General features: G+C 40.4%; 1 protein-coding gene across 1 annotated transcript in view; it reads left to right on the top strand.

Annotated features, from left to right (window-relative positions):
- Positions 1–25,847, top strand: part of LOC116970916 (guanine nucleotide-binding protein G(q) subunit alpha) — a 163,632-nt gene that overhangs the window by 93,586 nt on the left and 44,199 nt on the right. The window lies entirely within an intron of this gene.

Below are 25,847 nucleotides of genomic sequence, written 5' to 3'. Positions count from 1 at the left end.
CGGTGGGGGCACTCCAAGCCGGCGCCCTGTCAACAGCGTGTCCGTTTTTTTTCAACTTTTTGTGTTTTTTTAGTATGTTTTAAAGTATGTTTTTTGTGTTTCTTTGTGTGTCTTGTGTGGGGGGTGGTGTGGGGGGGGGTAAGGGGGAAACCGTTTCGGTCGCCTCCTCCACGGAGAGGCGACTTTTTCCAGGTCGCCTCCCCCGTTGCCTAACAACGAGGATCGGGCGGCCTTTCCCGGAGACGCGCCCGGGGCTTCATCAACGGGCGTAGCGTGGACTCTCGGCGTGGAGCGGGCGAGCCCTCGCTGGGGCTCGCCGGAGGGGAGCGTTCCGTTTCGCTGGCCCGCGGCAGCCTGAAGCCGCAGTCTGCAGAGCTCCAGCTGGCGCGGCGTCCGCAGCCCGGGATCCCTCGTGGGGAACCCGGGAGAAGAAGGAGCTTCCACCGCCGGCCCGCGGCCATCTTCTACCGCGGACCCGGCGTGGACTTACCATCACCCCTGGAGGGGAGCTTCGACCGCCGGCTCGGCGGTCTGCGGTGCTTCTGGCTGCGGCGGGGACTTTAAACCTTTGACCGCCGGCCTGCAGCCTACACCAACCTAAAGCCGCGGTCTCCGGTGAGGAAGAGTCGATCCTGGACTGACTCTGGACTCTGGTCCCGACCACGGGGGGAGATGGAGGAGGACTGGCCAAATGTTGTGCCTTCCACCACAGTGATGAATGCTGTGGTGGATGTTTGTGTTAAATTTTTATTGTGTATTGTGTGTTCTTTATCATTGTACCGCTGCTGACAAATTCATTTCACTTGCACTTTATGTGCAATGTGACGAATAAAACTGATTGTTGTTGATTGTTGATCTTCATCATCAGCTGACTTAATTGGACGGTACAGCAAACAATCATCAGCGTCATTAAACCACGCATCCAAGTGGGCACATTTTTGGGCACCATTCTGCAGCCAAGCATACATACCCCATTACTTAAACCTCACGTCAAAAACATTGGCGTGATATTTGACTCAGCGTTGAAATTTGACAAACAAGTCAATGCCGTGGTAAAAGCTAACTTCTTCCAGCTTGGGACGATAGCTAAAATAAAACAATTCTTCCAGTTTGACGACCTCGAAAAGATCATCCACACATTTATCTCCTCCCGCCTCGATTACTGCAACTCCATTTACACTGGCATCAGCCAATCTTCCCTGTCCTTCCTGCAACTGGTCCAAAACGCCGCGGCGAGACTCCTGACGGGCACCCAAAAAAGGGACACCGATTCTGGCCTCTGTGCGGTTCCGAATAAATTTCAAGATCCTTCTTTATGTTTACAAAGCCCTTAACGGGCTTGCCCCCACCTACATCAAAAGTCTGCTTACCCACCACACCTCCAGGTCAATACAATGGCATTTAAAATAATTCACAAAGAAAATGCAAGACCAATTTTAAAGTATGCATTTACTTCGAGCATACCAATGGGATTACAAAAATGCATTATGCATTAGTTTTAATATTTTTGAAGATTAACAAATTACTTTCATATTCTGGAATGTTAAATGTTCATGGAGTGGGGTTGGGGGAAGAGGAATTAATGATGTTTTAAGTTCTGTTGTAATTCACTTTAATTACTAATAGCTCTCTATGAGTATCTGTTGCAGTTACAGTTTTATGGGAGTATTGGAGTGGGATAGATAGAGTTATATGTGGAAGGAATGCCACACAGAATGGAGAAGTACATGAACATGCTTTATAACCACTTGGCAAACAACCTACATCTATGAGAAAAAAAATAACTTAAGACATACTTGGTAATAGTCGATTTTTGGAATTTATTTTGGAATAGTGTTCCCTAGAAGCAGTGCTAATCTAATTTTTCAGTCCTGGACAATGTTTAATACAGCCATAGCTGACCCACCTCCAACCCCAATACATGTAAGACAATAATCTGTTTACACATCAAAACCTTAAAATCCATAATGAATGTTAGCAATGCTGTTTTTTATACATCAATTTTTTGTTTTCAACTTCACTTAAAGCAGTATTTGGTTTGCTACAAAGGTTGCTTTTCTCACAAAAGATAGACACAAAAAGCTGGAGTAATTCAGCGGGTCAGGCAGCATCTGAAGAAAAGCAATCGGTGATGTTTTTGTTCAAGACCCTTCTTCAGACAGTTTCTCACAGCTGATTTGTTGCTGATTTCTACAGGGAGGAAATGTACGCTTTGTTGTACTTGAATGTACTGCAGAATAATTTGATAGTAGGTTGAGTTTTTTTAATGGAAAATGTTGCCACAATATACTTAGCAAAACATTCTTTGAAATATTATTATAGACAATAGACAATAGGTGCAGGAGTAGGCCATTTGGCCCTTCGAGCCAGCACCGCCATTCAATGTGATCATGGCTGATCATCCACATTCCTGCCTTCTCCCCATATCCCCTGACTCCGCTATGTTTAAAAGCCCTATCTAGCTCTCTCTTGAAAGCATGCAGAGAACCTGCCTCCACCGCCCTCTGAGGCAGAAAATTCCACAGACTCACCACTCTCTGTGAGAAAAAGTGTTCCTCGTCTTCGTTCTAAATGGCTTATTCCTTATTCTTAAACTGTGGCTCCTGGTTCTGGACTCCCTACAGGTATGTGGTCAGCAGTTGCTTTCATTCTTCAGACAACTGTAGATCCTCTGTTCTTTGGAGAACTAGCAGCACATCTGCAAGGTCCACTCAACAAACAGGTAAAGAATGCCCATGACATCTTATTTTTCTCAGAGCTACTAAAATGATGACATATGAAAAATCACAAAATCCCCAAGGCAATGAAGATGGCGGGAATTAGTCTTTCTTCCCCCACATCATGCTTCATCAACGTCAGATTCCAACAGCCCACCAACCACTTCCACCCTTTGATCTTTCTCCAATTTTGTAACAACTTTTCCTCACCCCTCATCTTTCTCATCATCCCTCCTAACCTTTTTATTTTATCATTCTTTGTCTATAAAATATCTAGCTTTCCTCACCGTCTCCTCTTCTCCATTTCTACTTTCTCCTCCTCTGTCCTTTAATTTTCACCTTTTTCTTCCTCTTTCCTTCATTTCAATATTGTTTATTGCATATCTTGGTTTCTTTAGTCCCTGTCTCTTTAGTCCTGTTTATTCAACCTCATCTTTATATCCTTATCTCTTCGTCCCTGTTCTCAGCGTTATTCTTCTTGTCCTTTCTTTAACCCACCAACTCCACGTCTTGCAAATGGCTGTCTATATTTAAGAAAACCATGATGACTGATTATTTTAAATGAAGAAAAATGTGTAAAAATTCCAAAATCTTGGACTAAATGCATTCCTTAAAGATGTACACGTGTCATTTCAGCAATTACTCAACCATTCTGAATTATGTTTTTCATCATTATGTCTATATTCCAGTCCTGATTTAGGATTCAATTTATTTTCCACTTGATCATAACTTTCTTCACAATCTGCTGTTAACGCAATGCAAATTACTTTAAAATTGATTGTACATTATTCTACTTCCCGTAAATGTCTTTTGGTGCTCTTTCATGCTGGTATAAATGATATTGTATTTCACAAAGTGGAAGCAGTAAGATGAAGAAACTGATGCATAATTATACATCTCTTTGAAGACTGATTCTTGTTTTTGAAAAAATTGACAAAAATTAAAAGACTTCTTTCTGCTCAAATTATTATGTCAATCTAGATTTTGAGTAAATAGAAATTTGGCATAAGAAATATTCTCGGCGATAAAGTGATCAAGGCTCATTCAACTGATCAACAATCATTTGATGCATTTAGTAAAATAATGTATTAGTTGTACATTTAACTCTCCAGGCCCTAAATCACTTTGTGATCTTTGAAAATGCCATGCTTGTCCAAAAAAATATTGCAGAACCTTACTCCGCTTTTCCCCGTCAAGCTTCCTTCAGATTTTATGTTATATTTCATGTTATTGATATTTAGAGGTTTAAAAAATCCGACTTTGGGAATAATAACTGACTGTGAGAGTGAGACTTTTCGAGCAGCTTCCAGTCATGATGTCACAGTGGCATCTCACAGTCCTCCAATCACAATGGGATCTCATTTACACAATCTGCTGTGAACATTAACCGAAAATCAATGTGATCTCAGCTGTCAATACACAAGCTATGAGAGTGTTTTTACATTGGTGTAAGGAGAGGGATGTAGTGGGGGAGATTTAAATGTTTTAAAGTCACATTTAAAAGTTGGATTTCTTCAAATCTGCACTGGCAGTTAGGCAGTTAGGCAGTTATGACGTCACAATGCCCTACCGGCTACAATGTTGCTATCCCAGAACACTGAGTCCTTCACCGCAAATGTCCTTCAGGGAAAGAATCTACCAGCCTAACCCAGCACAGCAAAGTTTAATAATTAGATTTGGATAACAAAAGATGGCCTTGTCGGTGGCACCTACATCACATTAATTCTTAGTGCAATTGCATTTTTTTTTAAGTTTAAAATGAGGGAGGGGGTGATAAAATGTGCCGATCTGCACAGTAGGGGGCTATGGGTGAGTGGTGGAATATCACATTGGAGGAACGGGTTACGTTGGGGGAACAGGTGGTGAGTGGTGGAATCTTATGTTGGGGAACAGGTTGCGTTGGGGGAACAGGTGGTGAGTGGTGGAATCTTATGTTGGGGAACGGGTTGCGTTGGGGGACCAGGCCTCCCGTGGGGGTTATGGATGAGTGGTGGAATCTTACATTGTGGAACAGGTTGCGTTGGGGGACCAGGCCTCCCATGTGACAGGGACCCAACGGGTGAGTGGTGGAATCTTACGTTGGGGAACAAGTTGCGTTGGGGACCAGGCCTCCTGTGGGTGCTATGGGTGAGTGGTGGAATATTGCTTTGGGGGAACGGGTTACATTGGGGGAACGGGTAAGTGGTGGAAACAGGTTGCGTTGGGGGACGGGTGAGTGGTGGATTATTGCATTTGGGAAACCGGCCCCAACGGGTCCCACATGACCTTTCTAATATATATACTATTAAAAGTCTTGTCTTTTTTCAATGTGAGTGTGTGGATGATTGAGATTGTATCTACTCCAAAACGGTAGCGCTAAGATTTTTGCAGTACCTTACTCAGCCTTTCCCCATCGTCAATCTTATCAAGTTTCTTTCAGATTTGATGTTATATTTCACAAGTTATTGATATTTAAATGTTTAAAAAGCCAACTTTGAGAATAATAACTGACTGTGAGAGGGAGACGTTTTCTGGTAGCTTCCATTGATGCCACAATGCATCTCACAGTCCTCCAATCACAATGGGATCTCATTTACACAAACTGCTGTGAACATTCCGACAACCGAAAATGATATCACAATGTGATCTCAGCTGCCAATACATAAGCAATGAGAGTTGATTGAGTGGGGGATGGGAGAAGAAAGGTTATTTAAACATTGTCTTTAGTGGGGGAGTGCGAAAGGGGAGAGGTGAGGGAGGGAATGTCTGAGGGTAGGGAAAGGAGAGGGAGGGAGAGGTGACAAAGAGACAATGGGATCAGCAGCTTCAAGGGGAGTAAGGAGAGTGAGATTTATGCACCCCCACGTGGGAAGGATTGATAGAGACAGAGAGAGACTGGCAGTTATGACATCACGATGCCCTACCGGCTACAATGTTGCTATCCCAGAACACCGAGCCCTTCACAGCAAATGTCCTTCAGGGAAAAAAATCTGCCAGCCTAAAACCCCTGTCTCACGGTGCGAATCCACCCACGAGTGATCCCGAGTTAAAAACAAATCAAACTCGTGGTAATCATGTAGAATTAACGTAGCGGGAACGTCGGAACTCGTGGACGTTACTTAGCGACTCGTAACGCTAACGGCAGGTACTCGGGAAACTTGTTAACTCGTGAACATTTTTCAACATGTTGAAAGATTTCCACGAGTCAAATTTACTCTTGAAGGAAAAATTTGAAACTTTTAAACTCGTTGTAATACCGTAGTAGCCCATGAGTTTACCGTAGTGACTCGTGCGTAACTCGTGGATTTGGCCTGAGTGCCAGAAGTGAAATGTTGAAGATTAGTCAGATCTTAATGGAAAATTTTACAATGATCTAACAATTCATTTTCAATGAGTGATGCCTTTCAATGATTGATGCCAGACCTTGAACAAATGCAGTTCAAATGGGCACCCGTTGCCTTAGCACAGCATGGCTTTTAGTATTACTAACTCCAAGGGAAGGGCACGGATATGTTTCAACCATGTATATTAATTCTGGGGTATAAATCCTTGAATTATGGGCAATGAATATGACGTGAAACACATTGTGTGACTTGCACAATTACCTCAACCAATGTCCAGCATTTCTTCAAATTCAAATTGAGACTAGTTATTTCCGAAGATTCAAACAATCGTTTTATTTACGTAAGATAGGCACACAAAGCTGGAGTAACTCAGTGAGCCAGTCGGCATCTCTGGAGCTATTCCTTCTCTCCAGAGATGCTGCCTGTCCCGCTGTGTTACTCCTGCATTTTGTGCCTATCTTTGGTTTAAACCAGGATCTGCAGGGGGGGGGGGGGGGGGGGGGGGGGGGGGGGGGGTGGGTGGACGTTTTATTTAGTGTGTCGGAAAGAACTGCAGTTGCTGGTTTAAATCGAAGATAGACACAAAGTGCTGGAATAACTCAGCGGGATCTCCGGAGAGAAGGAATGGGTGCCTCCAGCGTAGCTGCCTGTCCCGCTGAGTTACTCCAGCATTTTGTGTCTACCTTTTATTAAATCTGCCTCGTTACCAAAATAAAGCGGCTCTCGACAAATAAAAACATCTGTAAAACTGTACAAATGAAGTTGCACATGAAACGTAGAGGGAAGTTTGGAGGGAAATTCAGGCTAGCAAGTTTATATCATAATTGAGGAAAATTTATTTTTGCATCTGGCTAACAAATGGATCAGCAAAGGATCCATTTTAAAGCTATCATGTTTAAATTAACTTTATTTCTCAATTGGCAACAAATACTGGATTCATGCTTTTGTATAATCTGAGCGTGATCATTTTTTTAATAGCTTCAGGTTATTTTAAAAACAGTGAATGTTAGGAACGTACCACAGATTAGACAATAATTTAAACAGGCAAAAACAGCACGTTTGCACCTCAGATATTTGTCACAACTTTCATGAAAGGTTCTTAACTACAACACCTTTATTTCTTGTATTTCTCTCCCATCTCCTCTCTTACTAGCAAGAGGGTTCACCTTGACCTCTCCTTCCATTTTACTAGTATCCACATTCAATGCATCATCCCCCATAATTTCTACAAGGAGAAATATCTTCCCTAGACCTCCTATTTTCAACACGCTGAAGAGACTGTTCTTAATTTCCTGTTCCTTGTTTTCATCTCCACATCACTCCCTGTCCCATCACATTTTCCTCTGCAACCACAGGAGAAGCGATGCCTACACTTGTCTCTTCTTCCGAGCCATCAAATAATTCTTCAAGATGAACTATCGGTACACTTGCACTTCCAATTTTGTGAATTGCTCATGACGTCATCTCCTCTACGTTAGAGAGACGCAATGCAGATTGGACAAGTACCTTCTTCAGTCTGCAAGGCCCACCACTTTAAAGCTGGGGAATGCTACTTTATCATCCAGCTAGGTACTTTCTGCCCTTATGACTCAATATTCCCTTTCAATCATTAAATGGAATCATTATTTTTACCTCGAAGGTAGACACAAAATGCTGGAGTAACTCAGCGGGCCAGGCAGCATCTCTGGAGAGAAGGAATGGGTGACGTTTCAGGTTGTTTCTACCTTGTCTCCCCCTCTTCTCTTCTGTCTTCAAATGCTGTTTTTATTTTAAAGGACTGGTTGGTCTGCATCCTATCATAGACATGCCTTCTGTTCTGTTCATTCCTTCCCTTTGCTGCAGTTTCTTTTATTCCATTCAGTATTCTTTGACGGGCATACTGTGTCATCCCATCTAAAGGGGCAACACTGAGTGTTACTATCCCTTGGAACAAGCTTAATATTGGCCAAGTGAAGGCTAAACACAGTGATGAAGCTGCAAATTGAATTCTTTGGTGGAATTGAGTTGAGCTGAATTGTGAAATGGCAGGAACAGAATGGAGGACTTGGAGCTTAGGTCAAGAGTTAAGAATGTTTTATTGTTATGTGCCCCAGATAGAACAATGAAATTCTTACTTGCTGCAGCACAACAGAATATGTAAACATAGTACACTATAAACAACATGATAAACGAGAGAGTCAGAGCTTATTTGAGGTTGTGATGTTTAATAGCCTGGTGGCTGTAGGGAAGAAGCTGTTCCTGAACCGTTGCAGTTTTCATGCTCCTATACCTTCTTCCCGATGGCAGGGGTGAAATGAGAACGTGGCCAGGATGGTGTGGGTCTCTGATGATGCTGGCTGCCCTTTTGAGGCAGCAAATCTGATAAATCCCTTCGATTGTGGGGAGGTCAGAGCCAGTGATGAACTGGGCAGTGTTCACAACATTTTGCAGTCTTTTTCGCTCCTGGACGTTCAAGTTGCCGAACCAGGCCATGCTGCAACCAGTCAATATGCTCTCTACTGTATGCCTGTAGAAGTTCAAGACAATCCTCTTTGACATACCAAAGCTCCTTAATCTTCTCAGGAAGTAGAGGTATGCGGTTCTATTATAATAGAAGTAATTGTTGCAGTTGAGGAACGTTGATTGGAGCAAGTGTTAGTCAGAAATATCCTCGGAAGCAAGGCGAAATGTCCTGAAGCATTTGTGTAAAGGCGGTCACGGTGAGGATATTGGCATAGACTCTGAGGTAATAACAGTGCTGTTTTAACTAACATTCTGTAATGGGTAGGAAATGGAAAAAGGGTTAACCCTGCAAGCTTTCATAAATCCCCTCACCTGTGTCCAAAGAACTTTGCTTTCTCAGCATTAAATAGGGAAATCTGTTTTTAGTTATTCAAAAGCAAATAATTTTAATGCTATAATTGCCAAGATCAATATTCATTGGTAAGATCATGTTGCAACCTTCCAAAATATTTGACCTTAAAGCTGTATTCCAGCAGTTCTGAAAAGCCAAAGAGACAAAATGTCTGAGACGGCTTAAAAGATAGTAGTGTCCAAAAATTCAGGATCATGTAGGTTAAACCAGCAATGGTGTGGTTCTGATTGGCAGATAGCTCTGCACTCTTTCTTTCATGACAAACTTGTGTATTATCTTTAGTCATTTTATAAAAGCTTGTTATAATCCCAGGAATTATGTTTTAAAATCCTGGTTAAACTTTGAAGACTTATGATGTCTGTCATGTGTCACCTCTGCTTCATCTCCAGGCAGATTTCACTGTAGAAGCTGGGGTTTGTTTCATACCATGTGAATTAACCTCTCATTATTAAGTATTGCCAAGATTATTTAAGGTGAAGTCTTGGAGGTTAGAAAAAGAACTGAGAAAGAATAAATTAATTTGGAAATTGTGCACAAAAAGGAAGCAGGCCAGGAGAATTGGTTTAACTCCAAGGAGCTTAAATGCAGAAATGAGAAATGGATGTTTCTATTGTAAAGAGCCTTGCTCAAACACCAGGAGAGCTACATTCAGTTTTCAGCAATGCACACCAGAAAGGATATTTTGGCTTCAGCACAGTTGAATAAAATTGAAGTTGGGCTTAAAGGGTTTTGAGGAGTGCTGGATGAGGTTTTTAAAAATAATAATCCTTTGTGATTAAATGAGTTAAGATCTGATTCAATTGAGGAATTTAAAAGAGAAATGCATACAATAAGGTATATGTAGGGCAATGATTTATCTGGTGGGTAGATACAGAAACAGGGCATGTCTTAAATTAGATTAAAGCCTATTGGGATGAAATCAGAAAAAGCAATAACTAAAATCTGGAACACTAACCTCACAATCCTCCCTTCCTGCTGATACAGGATCAGTTGAATTTTCAATAGATCAGTAGATATTTGTTAGAAATAGGTTCCACAGAATGTGGAACAACTTTTGGTATATGATGGTATATATATTCTGTTGTGCTGCAGCAAGTAAGAATTTCATTGTTGTATCTGGGATATTTGACAATAAAACACACTTGACTCTTGACCACAAGATATTGCAGTGAATTGTGGACGCAGCCCAGACTATCTCACAAAGCAACCTCCCTTCCATTGACTCCATTTATACCTCACGCTGCCTCGGCAAGGCCAGCAGCATAATCAAGGATGAGTCGCACCTTGGCCACTCCCTCTTCTCCCCTCTCCCATCAGGCAAAAGGTATAGAAGTGTGAAAATGCACACCTCCAGATTCAGGGTCAGCTTCTTCCCAGCTATTATCGGGCAACTGAACCATCCTACCACAACCAGAGAGCAGTCCTGAAATACTATCTACCTCATTTGATAAGGTCCCACATAGGAGATTAGTGGGCAAAATTAGAGCACATGATATTGGCGGTAGGGTGCTGACATGGATAGAAAATTGGTTGGCAGACAGGAAACAAAGGGTAGGAATTAACGAGTCCCTTTCAGAATGGCAGGCAGTGACTAGTGGAGTACCGCAAGGCTCGGTGCTGGGACAGCAGCTATTTACAATATATATTAATGAGTTGGATGAAGGGATTAAAAGTAACATTAGCAAATTTGCAGATGACACAAAGCTGGGTGGCAGTGTGAACTTTGAGGAGGATGCTATGAGAATGCAGGGTGACTTGGACAGGTTGGGTGAGTGGGGCAGATGCATGGCAGATACAGTTTAATGCGGATAAATGTGAGATTATTCACTTTGGTGGCAAAAACAGGAAGGCATATTAATATCTAAATGGTGTCAAATTGGTAAAAGGGGAAGTACAATGGAATCTGGGGGTCCTTGTTCATCAGTCACTGAAAGTAAGCATTGAGGTACAGCTGGCAGTGAAGAAAGCGAATGGCATGTTGGCTTTCATAACATGTTGGCTATCTGCTGCTCGACCTTCATGGAACTCCTAGATCCCTCTGCTCTACAACACTACCCAGAGGCTTACCATTTACTGTGTAGGTCCTGCCCTTGTTCGAAGTCCCAAAATGCAACACCTGACACTTCTCTGTATTAAATTCCATCAACCATTCCTCCGCCCACCTGGCCAATCGATCCAGATCCTGCTGCAATCGTTCACAACCATCTTCACTATCTGAAAAACCACTAACTTTCATATCATCAGCAAACTTGCTAATCTTGCCCTGTATGTTCTCATCCATAATTCGGGGTGCAAGATAATGTGCAATATTCTTTTAAAATATTTTTAATACCTATTTATTATTTTCTTTACTGATTTTGTGTATATGTGAGTCAATGACTGTTGTGTTTTGTTCTTTTTAAACCGAAGGAGTTGCAAAGGAATTTCGTTGCACAGTATTGATGCAATGACAATAAACGTATTCTATTCCATTCTATTCAAATCATTGATGTAGATGACAAACAGTAACGGGCCCAGCACCAATCCCTGTGGCACACCACTAGTCACAGGCCTCCATTCTGAGAAGCAACCTTCCACCATCACCCTCTGCTTCCTTCCATGGAGCCAATTTGCTATCCATTCAGCTATCTCTCCTTGAATCCCATGAGATCTAACCTTCCATAGCAGCCTACCATGCGGCACCTTGTCGAACGCCTAACTAAAGTCCATGTACACAAGATCTACAGCTCTGCTCTGCCTTCATCAACCTTTCTGCTCACGTCTTCAAAAAAATCTATCAGATTTGTGAGACATGACCTCGCACATACAAAACCATGCTGACTGTCCTTAATCAGCTCTGGCCCATCCAAATGCCTGTATATCCTATCTGATCCGCACACATGAAGGGTTTATTACAGTAATATCTTCTGCCACCCTGATGCAATTACCCGACCTAAATATATAAATTACATTTGTTACTATATAGCTACACCAACCATTCAAAGAGGAAGATTTCCACCAAAACAAACCTGCTGGTAAGTTGCAGAAAACAAATGGAGTATTTTCTGATGCTTGGTATTGAACAGGAATGTAAATACATTTAGAACATGGTGTGCGGTTACTGAGTCATGTACAGCACTGAAACAAGCCATTTGGTCCACCAATATGCTGATTCAAGTTGGTAACCTAAGCTACTTCCATTTGCCTACATTTGCCCCATCTATCTATATCTATATAACTAAAACTCTCATCTTGTTTATGTGTATGTATATGTGTGTGTGTGTAATCTGGGCTGCTGCAAGCAACGCTGCTGCAAGTAAGAATTTTGTTTTCCTTTTTAAGTATATATGACAATTTTGAAGTCCATTAAATCTTCTCAACTGTTTCCATTAATTAATATTTTTGCCGAAATAAGAAGGCCAATACGCAACACAATATTATGGCTATGATCTTATTAATGGCCAATATAATTGAAGCATAACCTCCCTACTTTTGAATTCAACTCCCTGAGCAATAAATGATAACATTCCATTAGCTTTCCTAATTATTGGCCATCAGCAGGTTATGCACGTCCGCCTAATGGACACCCATAGAAACAAGTGAACTCCCATTGAATATTATTACATTTAAACAAACAATAATGGAGGGAGAAAACTGAAGATACATGAGACTGCGGGTGTTGGAATCTTGAACAGCAAACTGCTGGATAGAACAGGCAGGCAATCAAACCCATCAAAGATTGATTGTGGGACATCCTGATTCTGTACCATTGTAGACACAAGGAACTGTAGATACTAGATTCTAGCATAGGACACAAAGTGCTGGAGTAACTCAGCATGTCAGATAGCGTCTAGGGAGGACATGGATAGAGAAAGTTTTGTGTTGGGACCTTCAGACTGATTGTAGTGGCAGAGGTGGGGGTGCAGGAATCACAGAGGGAGAGCAGTGAGAGAGGATCTTGCAGAACTCCTGTCGGCAGGAATTGCGGAGTGGGAGCATTGGCCCACCTCTTTTGTAGCTTTCTCTCCCCCACTACAATCAGTCTGAAGAAGGGCCTCGACCTGAAAAGTGACCTATCCATATCCTCCAGGGATGCTGCCTCACCCACTGGGTTACCCCAGCACTTTGTGTTCTGCACCATTGTAACCAAGCAGGCAATAACAGTAAATATACATTTATGTAAATTGTTCCTCATCAGTAACATTTATTACAATGCTGTGGTTATAATTACTATATCGAGAAATGTTGTCTATTCAGGGCTGCCAACTCTCACATTTGAGCGTGAGAATCACGCATTTGGACAAATTCTCACGCTTTCACGCTGATCACAAATTTGTCAGCGCCGTAGGTGGCCACTATTTGTATACTTTGGGTATTCAAGCAAGGAATTTCATTGTGCCTAGTCAATAAAGTATTCCTATTCCTATTGATCCTGACTGTCTAAATCCGACATATATCTGACTGCCTTTTTCCTGACTGGAACCTCAACATCGCTCATCAAACAGGGTTTCCTAAACTTACCAGCCTTGCCCTTGACGCTAACTGGAACATGCTGCACCCGTGCTGTTGCTATCTGCTTTTGAAAGCCACCCACTTGCAAGCCATCCCCTAACGTGCAAACAGACTCTCCCGATCAACCTCGGCAATTTGCAGCGAAAACCTCCCAAATCAGCCTTGCCCCAATTTATAGTGGGACCTTAACTTATGGACCAATCCTATGCCTCTTCATAGCTACTTGGTCATGGATCTCAAGGTGCTTCTCCAGTAACTTGCCCAACCTCATTTCCTTGGAGGAGTTCACACTCTCCAGCAGAACCTTCTATATATCAATTGATGAAGCTTTCTTGAGCACATATAAGAAATTCCATTCTGTAAATCCCTTTACACCATGGGAGACCCAGTCATAGAGTCATATGGCTTAGAAATAGGCCCTTCACCTAAACCCGTCCACGCCAATCAAGACGCTCCATATAAACTAGTCCCGTTTGCCTGCATTTGGTCTATATCCCTCTATGCCTTTCCTGTCCATATATCTGTCAAAGTGGGGGTGGGGTTGGCCTGGACAGGTTTGGGTGAAGGGCCTATTTCCATGGAAATTTCATTTTGGTATAATTTATCTTTATTCTGTTAAAATCTTATGTTTGTCAATGAAAACACTGTGTTGGAGGAACTCAACTGGTCAGGCAGCATCTGTGGAGGGAATGGACAGGCATTGTTTCAGGTTGAGATGTTTCAGATAGCATCTGGCATCTGCAGTTTCTTGTATCCTCTTTATTTTTGTCAATATTTTGTTGAAAGAAATAACTGCTGCAAGGTTTTGCAAGATATTAACTAATCTATGAAACATTATTAAATTATTAATAATCAATCTGAATGTTTCTATATGCACAGATAATTTGTATCTTTCTACTGTTTTCATAAGTGCACAGCAAGAGTGTCAAGAGACAAAGTTAAGCATGTAAACAGTGTTTCTGTTGTGAATGGTGTTGCGTTGGGTTGAAGTCTTCCCTCGGCACCCTTCTTGCTGCCAGCTATCATGCTGGTTCACACTGATAAATATGTTGAGATCACACCATTGCTCACCAGAATTGACTGGTGTGTCATCTCAGGCCATTTCTGTTTGCTTTCTTTTGTTGCGAGCGCTGCTTGTTTTGATCCTTGAGATGAGAAGTATAAAATGAATGAACAGCTGCAGAATTATGTACAGAGGCTCATTGAAACAATAGTATGATGGCATTTAAAAAGTAAATAAAATTACCCGTGTGCATATTAGGCAAGTTTAAATCACCCACTAATACTACATTGGGTGTGTGTGTGTGTGTGTGTGTGTGTGTGGTGGGGGGGGGGGGGGGGGGTGTATATAATACAGTGCCACAATAAATAAATAAATGTGTTTGTAAGAGTTTCAGTTGCTTTTATACAACTAAAATCATCTCTACAATCTACTGCTGAAGTGGGATAGTGAATGAATAGATGCTGATTCAAAGAATATATTATTCACTTTGGCCATGTTTTATAATAATAATAATATAATAATATAATAAATACTTTATTGATCCCCTCAGGGAAATTCAGATGTCCAGAAGCTCCCAACCAACAAACCCACAGATTCAAAACGAACGCAGACAGAAAACACATAGAATACAATGTGGACACTACCTGAGAGCAATAAATACTTAAAAAGACCAATAATTAACAGTTAAAAATTAAAAATTGCAAAATGCATCTCCCTACAGCCTAGCGGTCCGAATTATAAAATCTAATGGCTGCAGGGGTGAAGGATCTCCTGAACCGCTCCGTTCTACAGGGCAGGGAGAGGAGCTGGTTGTTGTTCCGAGTGCTCTTTTGACTCTCCAGAATTACATGGAGGGGATGCCCGGGGTTTTTCAGGATGACCTGCACCTTGTGCCTCATACGCCTCTCAAGCACCTCCATCCCAGAGTCTACTCACCCCTCCAGCACTGAGCTAGCTCGTTTAACCAGTTTGACCAGCTTCTTATTGTTTTTTGCACTAATGCTGTTGCCCCAGCAGACAACAGCGTAGAAAATAACACTTGCAACCACTGTGTTGTAAAACATGTGCAGCATCTCATTACACACATTGAAGGATTTGAGCCTTCTGAGGAAAAAGAGTCTGCTCTGGCCTTTTTTGTAGAGGGAGTCAGAGTTGACAGACCAGTCCAGTTTGTTGTCAAGGTGCACTCCAAGGTATTTATATGTCTGCACCACCTCAATGTCAGCCCCTGCAGCGTTGACTGGCTGAAGGGGGAGCTTGGACCTGTCAAAGTTAACCACCATCTCTTTAGTCTTAGTTGTGTTCAGGGTGAGACAGTTCTCTTCACTCCAGGCACAAAAGGCACTGGTCAAGTTCCTGTATTCCTCCTCCTGCCCGTTCCTTACACATGCCACAATCGCTGTATCATCTGAGTATTTCTGTACGTGGCATGTGTCAGACTTATAGTTAAAGTCTGCTGTATACAGGGTGAAGAGGAACGGGGCCAGGACCTTTATGTTGGGAAAAAAAGAAGGAAACACTGACATTTGGTGACAATGATCACTCCCTACCTTGCAAGTGCTGAGTTTGTAGTTAAGCATGCAAAAACTTTGGAAGAATTCTTCAAAATAGTTTGAACTGATTTTAATTTATCAAACCTGAAATTCCATTCTTCCTGCCAAGTAAAGGCATTAAATAGTGATGCGAAAAATGCAATGCACTACTTTAACTTGAAGCACAGACATTTTGTTTCTTTCAATATCTACTTCAATTTGCTTCAGTAGTAGTTTCAGTGAATTAAAAAATATGCCTACAATACTGTGTACATTGTGTTATTCTCTCACTGTGAACTGCTAAAAGCATAAGCATCAGAATTTACCTCGAATGTAAATTGATTAGTTGTCCGTGACATAAATATTTCAATAACATTTATACTTGATTGGCTTAGTTATATAAATGACATTTTAAAGTTGGTAGTAACATCTGTAATGTAATTAAAATAAATAACAAAGCATTGCTATTTTTCAAAGATCTTTACCTCTGATGCCATCGCAACAACCACAATGGTCTTAAGACTGGAATTGATTGTAGACTTTAGTGGAGCTCCCCCGCCCCTCCCCGCACTCATCATCAACAACACTGCAGTCACAACTGCTGAGTCATTTGTTCCTCGGAACCAGGGACCTTAAATGGAAGGCCACCATCGACCACAGTCAAAAAGGCCCAACAGAGGATGTACTTCCTGCGGCAGCTGAGGAAACACAATCTGCCAGAGGCAATGATGGTCAAGTTTTACACTACCATCATAGAGTCTGTCCTCACCTTTTCCATCATGGTCTGGTATGGCTCAGCCACCAAGCATGACATCCAGAGTTTGCAGTGCATCGTTTGATCAGCGGAGAAAGTTGTTGGCTGCAACGAACTGTACACTGCAAGGGCCAGGAAGTGAGTGGGTAAGATCATCTCCGACCCCTCTCACCCTGGCCAGGAACTCTTTAAAGTACTTCCCTCTGGGAGGCGACTCTGGACTATCAAAGCCACCATAGTGACACCATAAAAACAGCTTATTTCCATGAGCAGTAGCTCTACTCAACAGCCAAAAGTCTGTAGCCTCTTTTTACTCTGGTACTTTATTTTCACATGTTTAAATTATAATGTTTTATGTGTTATTTTTAATTGTCTGCTGTATATCATGCTTTTACCATGTGCGAGCAAAGCACCGTCAAATTCCTTGTATGTATACATATTTGGCCAATAAATTTATTATGATTCTGATTTCTAAATGAGATTGATGTTCAGTCAGGACTGAATGAAGTAATTTAGAAATCTAAGTTTCAAACCGATACAGATCTTATTGCCTAATACTTTTTCATGATTGTTAACAAAGGTCGGATTTTATTCTGGACTCATTCTCATTGTGATTTGTTTTGTTAAATACTCATTTGTTCACCCATCTTAAATGATGCATGGTTGGAGCCAAGCAATGAAGAGCTTTCCTGTATATTGAAGTGTGTCATAAGCTTAATTACTGTTCAAGACTTTCCTTCCTATTTGCTTTTGTTACTTAGATTACTTGATGACTTCAATTTTTAATGAGAAATAGCGAAATCTCAAATGAAATCTCAAATGTACTTGGGTTCTCTTTCATGAAGTCTCGTGATCAGATGTTATCACTGTCAAGATCAGATGGATTCTGATAAAATTGGCTGGCAGGAACTGCATCAGCATTTGATGAAGATACTTGATTTGAATGATTTTTTTTCCTACCCAGCTCTCTTCATGCAAAATTTGTCTAGTTTGATAAAAAATAAGTGACATTTTGCACTCAACATTTCTGTCTGCCTGGTAATCCCCTTTTATGGCAGAACTCGTGCAAAGTGTTTGTTTCAGGAAACTGCTGTCAGAGCACGTGAACAACATGGCCAGTTCAGCACAGCAAGCTGAGGGCATTAATGTGGGGGATATTGGCTTGGGATATTCTTCCAATTTTGAGGACCTTATGAAGACAAGGTAAACAGTGTTTTTAAATGTCTTGACATGCCTGTTGTACATTGTCCCGGAATCAGAAAGGCAGGGATTACTGCTGCCCTGTAGACCATTAGTTTTGTGCCAGTTTGAGGTCTTGATTTTCAAATGTCCCTTATCTCAATTGACCAAAGGCTAAGATGGCGCCTGAAGGTAGTGGTGAATGTCAAGGGTAATTATCATATGCACTGGGAATGGAACAAATAAACTCTTGATGCAGCATTATGGGCACATTAACGCAACAAGACAACAAATAAATGTACAATAATTAATAGAATAAAATAACAGTAATAGTAGATAACCAGACCATAATAGTGCAAGATGATGTACGTATTGGAATCAATACATATTCCATAGTTGCTGAGGTGGGATTGTGCAATGCTGTTCAAGAGTCTGATGGTTGATTAGAAGAAGCTGTTCTTGCACCTGAAGGTAACAGTTCCCAGTCTCCTGTATCACCTTCCCGATAGTAGCAGCGAGATCAGAGTCCTTCTTGATGCTGTGTTTCCTTTAGAAGCGTTAGTTGGTAGGATGGTCATGCCTGCAATGGACCGAACAATGTCCTTCATTTTCTGCAGTCTCCTTCTTGAATTTCTTCATTGGTGTCTGCCTTTGCTTCTACGGTGGCTTCTATGACACGGGAATGGTTCTTATTTTTGCTGGAGGCCAGTGTGATGCAGCAGAGCAGGGTTGGTAGGTGGACCTTGGTATTGCGCATGTTGTGCACAAGGCCCATACTCTTATCAGCTTTGATGATTTGAGCTTGGTTGTGGGTGGAGCTGGACAGCGAAGAAAAAGATTCAAGGAGGTGCACAAATCTTTCTTGAAGAAGTGAAGTATCCCCAATGACTCATGGGAACTTCTGACCTAAAACTGCTTAAAGTAGAGTTGGAGCTGTTTCGATATTATGGAGAACATTATGACCATGTATCAGTAGTATCATCCATGAGACCGTGGGTGTTGGAATCTTGAACAGAAAACAAGTTGCTGGAGAAACAGGCAGGCACTCAAACCCATCAAAACCAATCATTGATTGTGGAACATCCTGATTCTGTATTATTGTAGGAATGTTAGAACATTTTGAGATTTTAAAAATCAAGCTTGTAATTTATCCCATCAGATAAATCATAAAAAGAACTTTAATTTGATATCTAATTCATTTTCATATCTTAAATATTAAAAAAAGTTATGGCCATTTTCATACTCGGAAATTAGCATCTTGTTCGCTATTGCTTTTCCATTGACTTAACACAAAAGCTGTGATCGAGGACAGCCCATAATTTTCTTAAAGATTAAGAGAACCGAATGAATTTTTCAGTTATTATAGATTGAAGCATTCTGAAACAAATATGAAACATCTTACTTGGATGAACTGAAATTAAAGCATATAATTAGTTAGTTACCTAATTGTAGCTAATTACAAAATTGACCGTTGTGAGTAATAAACACACAGACTGCCTTGAAAATTCAAAAATGTGATATTCTCAAGATCAGAACTTTAATATTATTATATTATATGCTGTAAGTCCATAACAGATAGGTAAAGAAACTACAATTTCTAGCAAAAGACCAAGTCTTTATGGAGAAGATCTGTTGCTAGCTAGTACATTGGCATATCATAATCAGTAGCATCATCATACTCCTCAGATTGTAACCAATAAGCAACTCTGTACACCTTGTTTTTCCTCAACTTTTCAATTTTGGCATTGTAAACAACAAGTTTTTGCTCTTCAAACCACACATGACATGCCTTTCTGCCCACTACTTTCCCATTAAGAATGTCATGAAGATCATCACATTTGGAGTAGTCCAAATTCCGATAATCTCTGCGAATGCTGTCTAAATCAATCTCTATTGCTGGGCATTTGGATTGATCATTTTGCATTTCTTCTTCGGAGACATCTGTTTAAAATGTAAAAAAAAACACTGAACAGCATTAACAGAAACAAGTTATTATTTGCAGTTTTAGGAAAAAAGGTAGAAATGATAAAGTTAAACGCTAAAACAAATAGTAAATACACAACAAAAAATTCATACTCATCAATTTCATCAAATCAACAAAATTCATCTAATCAATTCATCTAAATTTAATTACTAGATTTAAACATCTATCCATTTCTTAAGAAAAGGCTAAAAAATTTAAATAGCCTAAGTATCCAAATAACAAATAACAAACTGATCCCATTCACACAAGAATTCACAATATAACATGACTTTTAAATCTCACTTTGTCATGAATTTAGATGCCAAATGGAAGGAATTTAATGTTTAACTCCTATAAATTAATCCAGAAACATCCACTGTCAAGATCATCAAAATCATTATTTTTTGCACAATACATCTGACTAAAACTGTACTGTGGATATTTATTATGAAAATATTGATCATGGATGGACAATAACACAAAACACAGATGATTCATTTGTTCTTATGACATGATTGTGCAAAAAAAAAAGAATTTGATTATCTTGAGAGTGGATGTTTTTGGAATGTGATCGATTGGAATGTTGCCGTTGCCATAAATTTAAGCCCATATCGGCAGGCAAGACACCAATTTGTATGTGGGCCTAAATATCATTTTTCATAGATACATAGATACATAGAAAATAGTTGCAGGAGTAGGCCATTCGGCCCTTCGAGCCTGCACCGCCATTCAATATGATCATGGCTGATCATCCAACTCAGTATCCCGTACCTGCCTTCTCTCCATACCCCCTGATCCCTTTAGCCACAAGGGCCACATCTAACTCCCTCTTAAATATAGCCAATGAACTGGCCTCAACTACCCTCTGTGGCAGAGAGTTCCAGAGATTCACCACTCTCTGTGTGAAAAAGTTTCTTCTCATCTCGGTCCTAAAGGATTTCCCCCTTATCCTTAAGCTGTGACCCCTTGTCCAGGACTTCCCCAACATCGGGAACAATCTTCCTGCATCTAGCCTGTCCAACCCCATAAGAATTTTGTACGTTTCTATAAGATCCCCTCTCAATCTCCTAAATTCTAGCGAGTATAAGCCAAGTCTATCCAGTCTTTCTTCATATGAAAGTCCTGACACAATTAAAATGAAGCCACACCAAAAAGTTAAATGATATGTTAAATAAACGACATACCTTTTGTTTTGTCCTGATATTGCGATCCGTGACGTTGAGGGCGTTGAAGGCGTTTTTAGTCACGTTTAAATTCAATCCAGCGACGCAATGGCCGGCAAATTTTATTTAAAAAACACAGGGATGGGAAGCGCGAGCGATTTTTCTTCATCAGCTAGCAGCCCGAGGAAATCCCTCTTCGACAACCAATACAAACCTGCATTTTAATCCCGCCCCCCCCCCCAAAGCCTCCAGAATCACACGCACAGGCAGTGGGAGAGCTGGAGCGCCGCTGATGGTAGGTTTTGTGACAACGCTAATTATTGTAGACACAAGGAACTGTGGATACTGGAATCTATTATCAATAAATAATTAAGGATTATCAATATAAAATGTCGGAAAACATGCAATTTAAATATTATTTATAAACAATCGCTGATACATTTTTGGTCTCCGTTACATTGGGTAGATGTAGACTGAAACATCAGAAACTGTGGAGCGCAATACTTAAATCTATATATTTTAATTTGGTATGATGATTTCCACATCCATGAAATTGTAATATTTGCAATTTAAACTATTTGTTGACTTTAGAGGTTAACTGTAATAAGGGATGCAAGTACTAATTGGGAAGAAATAATTAAGAAGGAAGGAAATCAATTTTCTCAAACATGCTTATATTTTTATACAGTACACTCGTGGTGCCAGCATAAGGCATGTCATTCCATTTGCTTGCAGAATTTAAATATTAACATGACCTTAAATTTCTTTCATCCCTCTTACTGAACAAAACTTAATTTTTGACTTCAATTGTTTATCCCCAATAAAAGGTGATGCTATAAAAACTTGAATGGTTCCCTGTTCATGACAGTGTTCTACCTCTCATGAGATTTGTGAAAGTAATTTTCCTGACATCACTGAGGTTCTCATTTTGTGGGTCAGCTGGACTATTCTGAAAGCGTGACCACAACCTACCAATTCTGCACAATACTCCCACTCTTTGCATGCTTCTGGACAATTGATTAACAATTTCAGTTTGTAGCCTCTACAACAATTTTTCTGAACCTCCTTTATGGGTGAAATTCATTTGTCCTTATTTACACCACCTCCTATATTCAGCTTTTATTTACTGAATTGTCCACCTTCCCCTTTACAGTCCCCTTTTGCCTTGCAACATCTTTTGGCCTGATATTCTCCTTATCACATTCTGCTTTTGTTCTCTCATTTTGTCCATTGTTCTTTGTGTTTCTGCTTGCTTAAAAGTTGTTATACCTATGAACTCTGTCCTATTCTGATGATGGGTTATTGATCTCAAATATTAATTGCTTCTCTATATAGATGGATGCTATGTGACTTCTTGAATAGTCTTGTATGTTATTTTTTTAAATTTAAACATCCTCCGTACATTAATCTCTACCTTCATATATTATTCAGGGATGATTGAAATCATTTAAAATTGGATGCATGTGCAACTTACTTTGTTTTTTGTTTCAATGTAGCAAAAATCAGATGACTTATCAGTGGTGTTTTCTCATGTAAGAAGCGCAGTGTGTGTTTGTATATCTTAAATCTGAAATTGTCATCTCCTTAATGGAGATAGGAGAGTTCCATTTCAACAGGAATATGTCTAATCTATTGTGCTTTATTTTGACATTGCATGGCATTAGAACTGAACATTTTGTTTGACTTGATTTAACTTTGATTAGGTTTTGACTAACATCTGTTATTTCATCTGATCAAGAATAATGTTTTGATTCAAATAATGGAGGTAATTTTACGGGTGTAATTCATCAAGATGAATAATGCTTTGGGCAGCTTTGCCGTGCTACTAATCTAAATACTATTTGGTTTTGCAGTTGTGTAAATGAACAGTATTAACAGCAGCAAAAACAAAGCAGCTGAGTATTTTGTTAATTTTTTTTAATAGACCCACTGCATTGCTTACATTTACATTTTATAACCAATTATGCACATAACCAGAAAAAAACATTTCTGCAAGATTGCCTTTAAAAGAAATCTGCTCTGAGACTGACTTGAATATTAAATGGTTCTTTATTATGTACCAATAAATGGCTGATTGGATCTCATATCACCAATTACATAAATATTCCACTCAAGTCTTACACAGACGAGGAGAAACAAATGCTCTAGAGTCAGTGAATGAATCTATAAACTATAAATAGGCAAGCCTAGACATAATGAATATGAATGAACATTACGTGGTGAGACAGGGTGAGCAGTGAGCATATTTTCCCGTTTATCTCTGAAAAATTGTTGCTTTTAAAGATGTCTTGCAGGCTTTGAAGAAAGAGAGTGCATATTGGAGCAGAGATAAGAAGCCCAAAGGACCATCATTCACTTCTTCTGACAGCCATGTTCTTTCCTCCAGTTCTCTGAAATCGATCATCTGTTGCAATTCTAGCTAAGCACCCACTAGGAGAATGAAATATGCCATACCATGGAGTATGCCGTCCTAAAATGTACATGAGCTGTAATAGATGCTTGGAAAGAGGAAATTATTCTAAAATAGATGTGACAAGTGTCATGTCATGTCAAAAAATAAAATACAGCTGATGTTGGAAATGTGAAATAAAGCAGAATATTTGGACATTTTCTCGTCAATTTGTACCTGTAAAAATTATTTAATAGTGAGTGAATGATTGAAGTATATCTTCGGGTGGAGTAATTTGGAGGTGATAAATTTAACTATAGAAGGGAAAGAGGAAAAAAGTTGAGAGAATGGCCAATTGTGTGAAATCTGAGTGCTGAAAGCTGTAATGTGCAAGTTAGAAGGTTAGATGTGGTCGGTGAAGTCTGTGCTGTGCTTTGATCAAATATTGTTGGAGTCCAAAGATGCAAGAGGTTAGCATGGGAGTGGGATGAAGGATTAGATGAAGCATTAAAGTGACAGACAAATGGAAGCTCGAGACCACTCCTGGAGCCTGAGTTGAGGTGTTGTTCAAAGCTGTCATCCAATCTGTGTTTGATTTTCCCAATGTAGAGATCACATTACTGAATGAGATTACTGAATGCAGTGTTAGAAGATGTACAATTTGCTAATCAAAGGTCAATTACATAAATCATTGTTTTTTGCTTCACAATTTCTGTCTCATCTGCTGAGTATTCCAAGTATTTATTTTTTTATCAAGAATCAAATCAAAAGTGTTTAATTTCCATATGTACTGGCAATGGAACAATTTAATTATTTCTTGCTGCAGCTCAACAGGTACAAAGTGGCAATAACATACATATATCCAATAATGCAATAATCAATCAAACAATAAATTACTAACTGTTACACTGGCTAGCTATAAAAGTGTAAAACTGAAGTCAGTACTGCAACCAACGACATGGTCCATTGATGATCATAGTTGCAGAGGTTAGTGTCGTGCCGTATTCAAGAGTCTGATGTATAGCATCATAATTGTATACACTGGTCAGAAATATAGGCAACTGGAAGATCAGGGGTGATAGACTGAAATGGAAGTGCCTTGGAATTCAGTTGTGAATCCGTGCTTCAACTTGAGCAGCAAAGGCTCCCACTCCCTGAACATACAGGTGGGCTGTGAACATCAGCAGAAAATGTCACTCATCCGTGCCATTTAAGGTAAGGGCACCATCGAAATGTTGTCATATCATTACCACAGGTTCTAGTGGCAGATGTGGAAGATGGCACTTCAGTAGGGAAAATAGGCACTCTGACAAAATGCTGATGTTCCCTGTGTATCCACCAATGTTAATGAATGAAGAAAGCAAACCTTAACGAAACAATTAAATAACAATTTAATGCAATCAGTAAATAATGTTTGTACACACTTATGACCAGTCACTCTGGATTATTCCTTTACTGCCTGTGTATAATATCAGATGAAGATGGCATTCGGTTGTGCAACTGAATGTGGTTTTTCAAATCATCTCTTTTAATTGGTGCTATTATTTGCTGATGATATCCAAACTCATAAATTATGACTGGTCCACTGGGTGTAATTTCTAGGAAATGATTTTTTTTCACATTACCCTAGAAAGCTTTTTGATAGCACTGACCTCCAATGTGCCAACATTTTACTATCTGGAGCATTATACTGCATTTAAATCCTCTTATCCTTAAAGGTACTAATTTCAATCATTTATACATTTGGCTTTCCTGGTGACATCTTTTTAGAAGCTGCTGTATTCTTAATGCAAGGTTCACGTTGACTCTAAGATGAGAGCGTTATCACCCCGTACCAAGGGTAATTGCAGGCATATCCCCTTTGGGCCAATGTACTATTTTACCCTTCAATATTCCCCCAGTCGCAACAGGGACTGAGTCCCCCCCAGTCCTCGCGTTTCACCCCACCAGCCATCACACACGGCACATAATCCTCTTGATATTTTCGCCACCTCCCAATGGGATCCCACCACGAGTCACATCTAGCTTCCCATCTCCACCCCTTTCTGCTTTCCAAAGGGATCGTCCCCTCCAACTCCCTAGTTTACTCATCCATTTACACCCAAACCACGCCTCCCCAGGTACTTTCTCTGCAACTGCAGGTGAGGCAACACCTGTCCCTATACCTCCCCCCTCGATTCTGTTCAGGGACCAGATGATACAAAAATAGATGGAAGGGCAGGTAGTGTAGAGAAAGCAGGGACTCTACACACCTCCGCTCAGTCCACCTTGGCCGACGCGATCTGATTGCCAAACATTTTAACTCCCCTTCCCATTCCCATACTGACCGATCTGTCGTGGGTGAGGCCACACGCAAATTGGAGGAACAGCACCTCATGTTTTGTTTGGGCAGCTTGCAACCCAGCGGTATAAATGTCGATTTCTCTAATTTCAAGCACCCCATTGCATTCCCTCTCTCTCCCCATCCCCCCTCACCCTA

Source organism: Amblyraja radiata, chromosome 3 (genome assembly GCF_010909765.2).
Source record: "Amblyraja radiata isolate CabotCenter1 chromosome 3, sAmbRad1.1.pri, whole genome shotgun sequence".
Classification (NCBI taxonomy): Eukaryota; Metazoa; Chordata; class Chondrichthyes; order Rajiformes; family Rajidae; genus Amblyraja; species Amblyraja radiata.
Note: the sequence above shows the minus strand (reverse complement) of the source record. Positions and strands in the feature narration are given on the sequence as shown.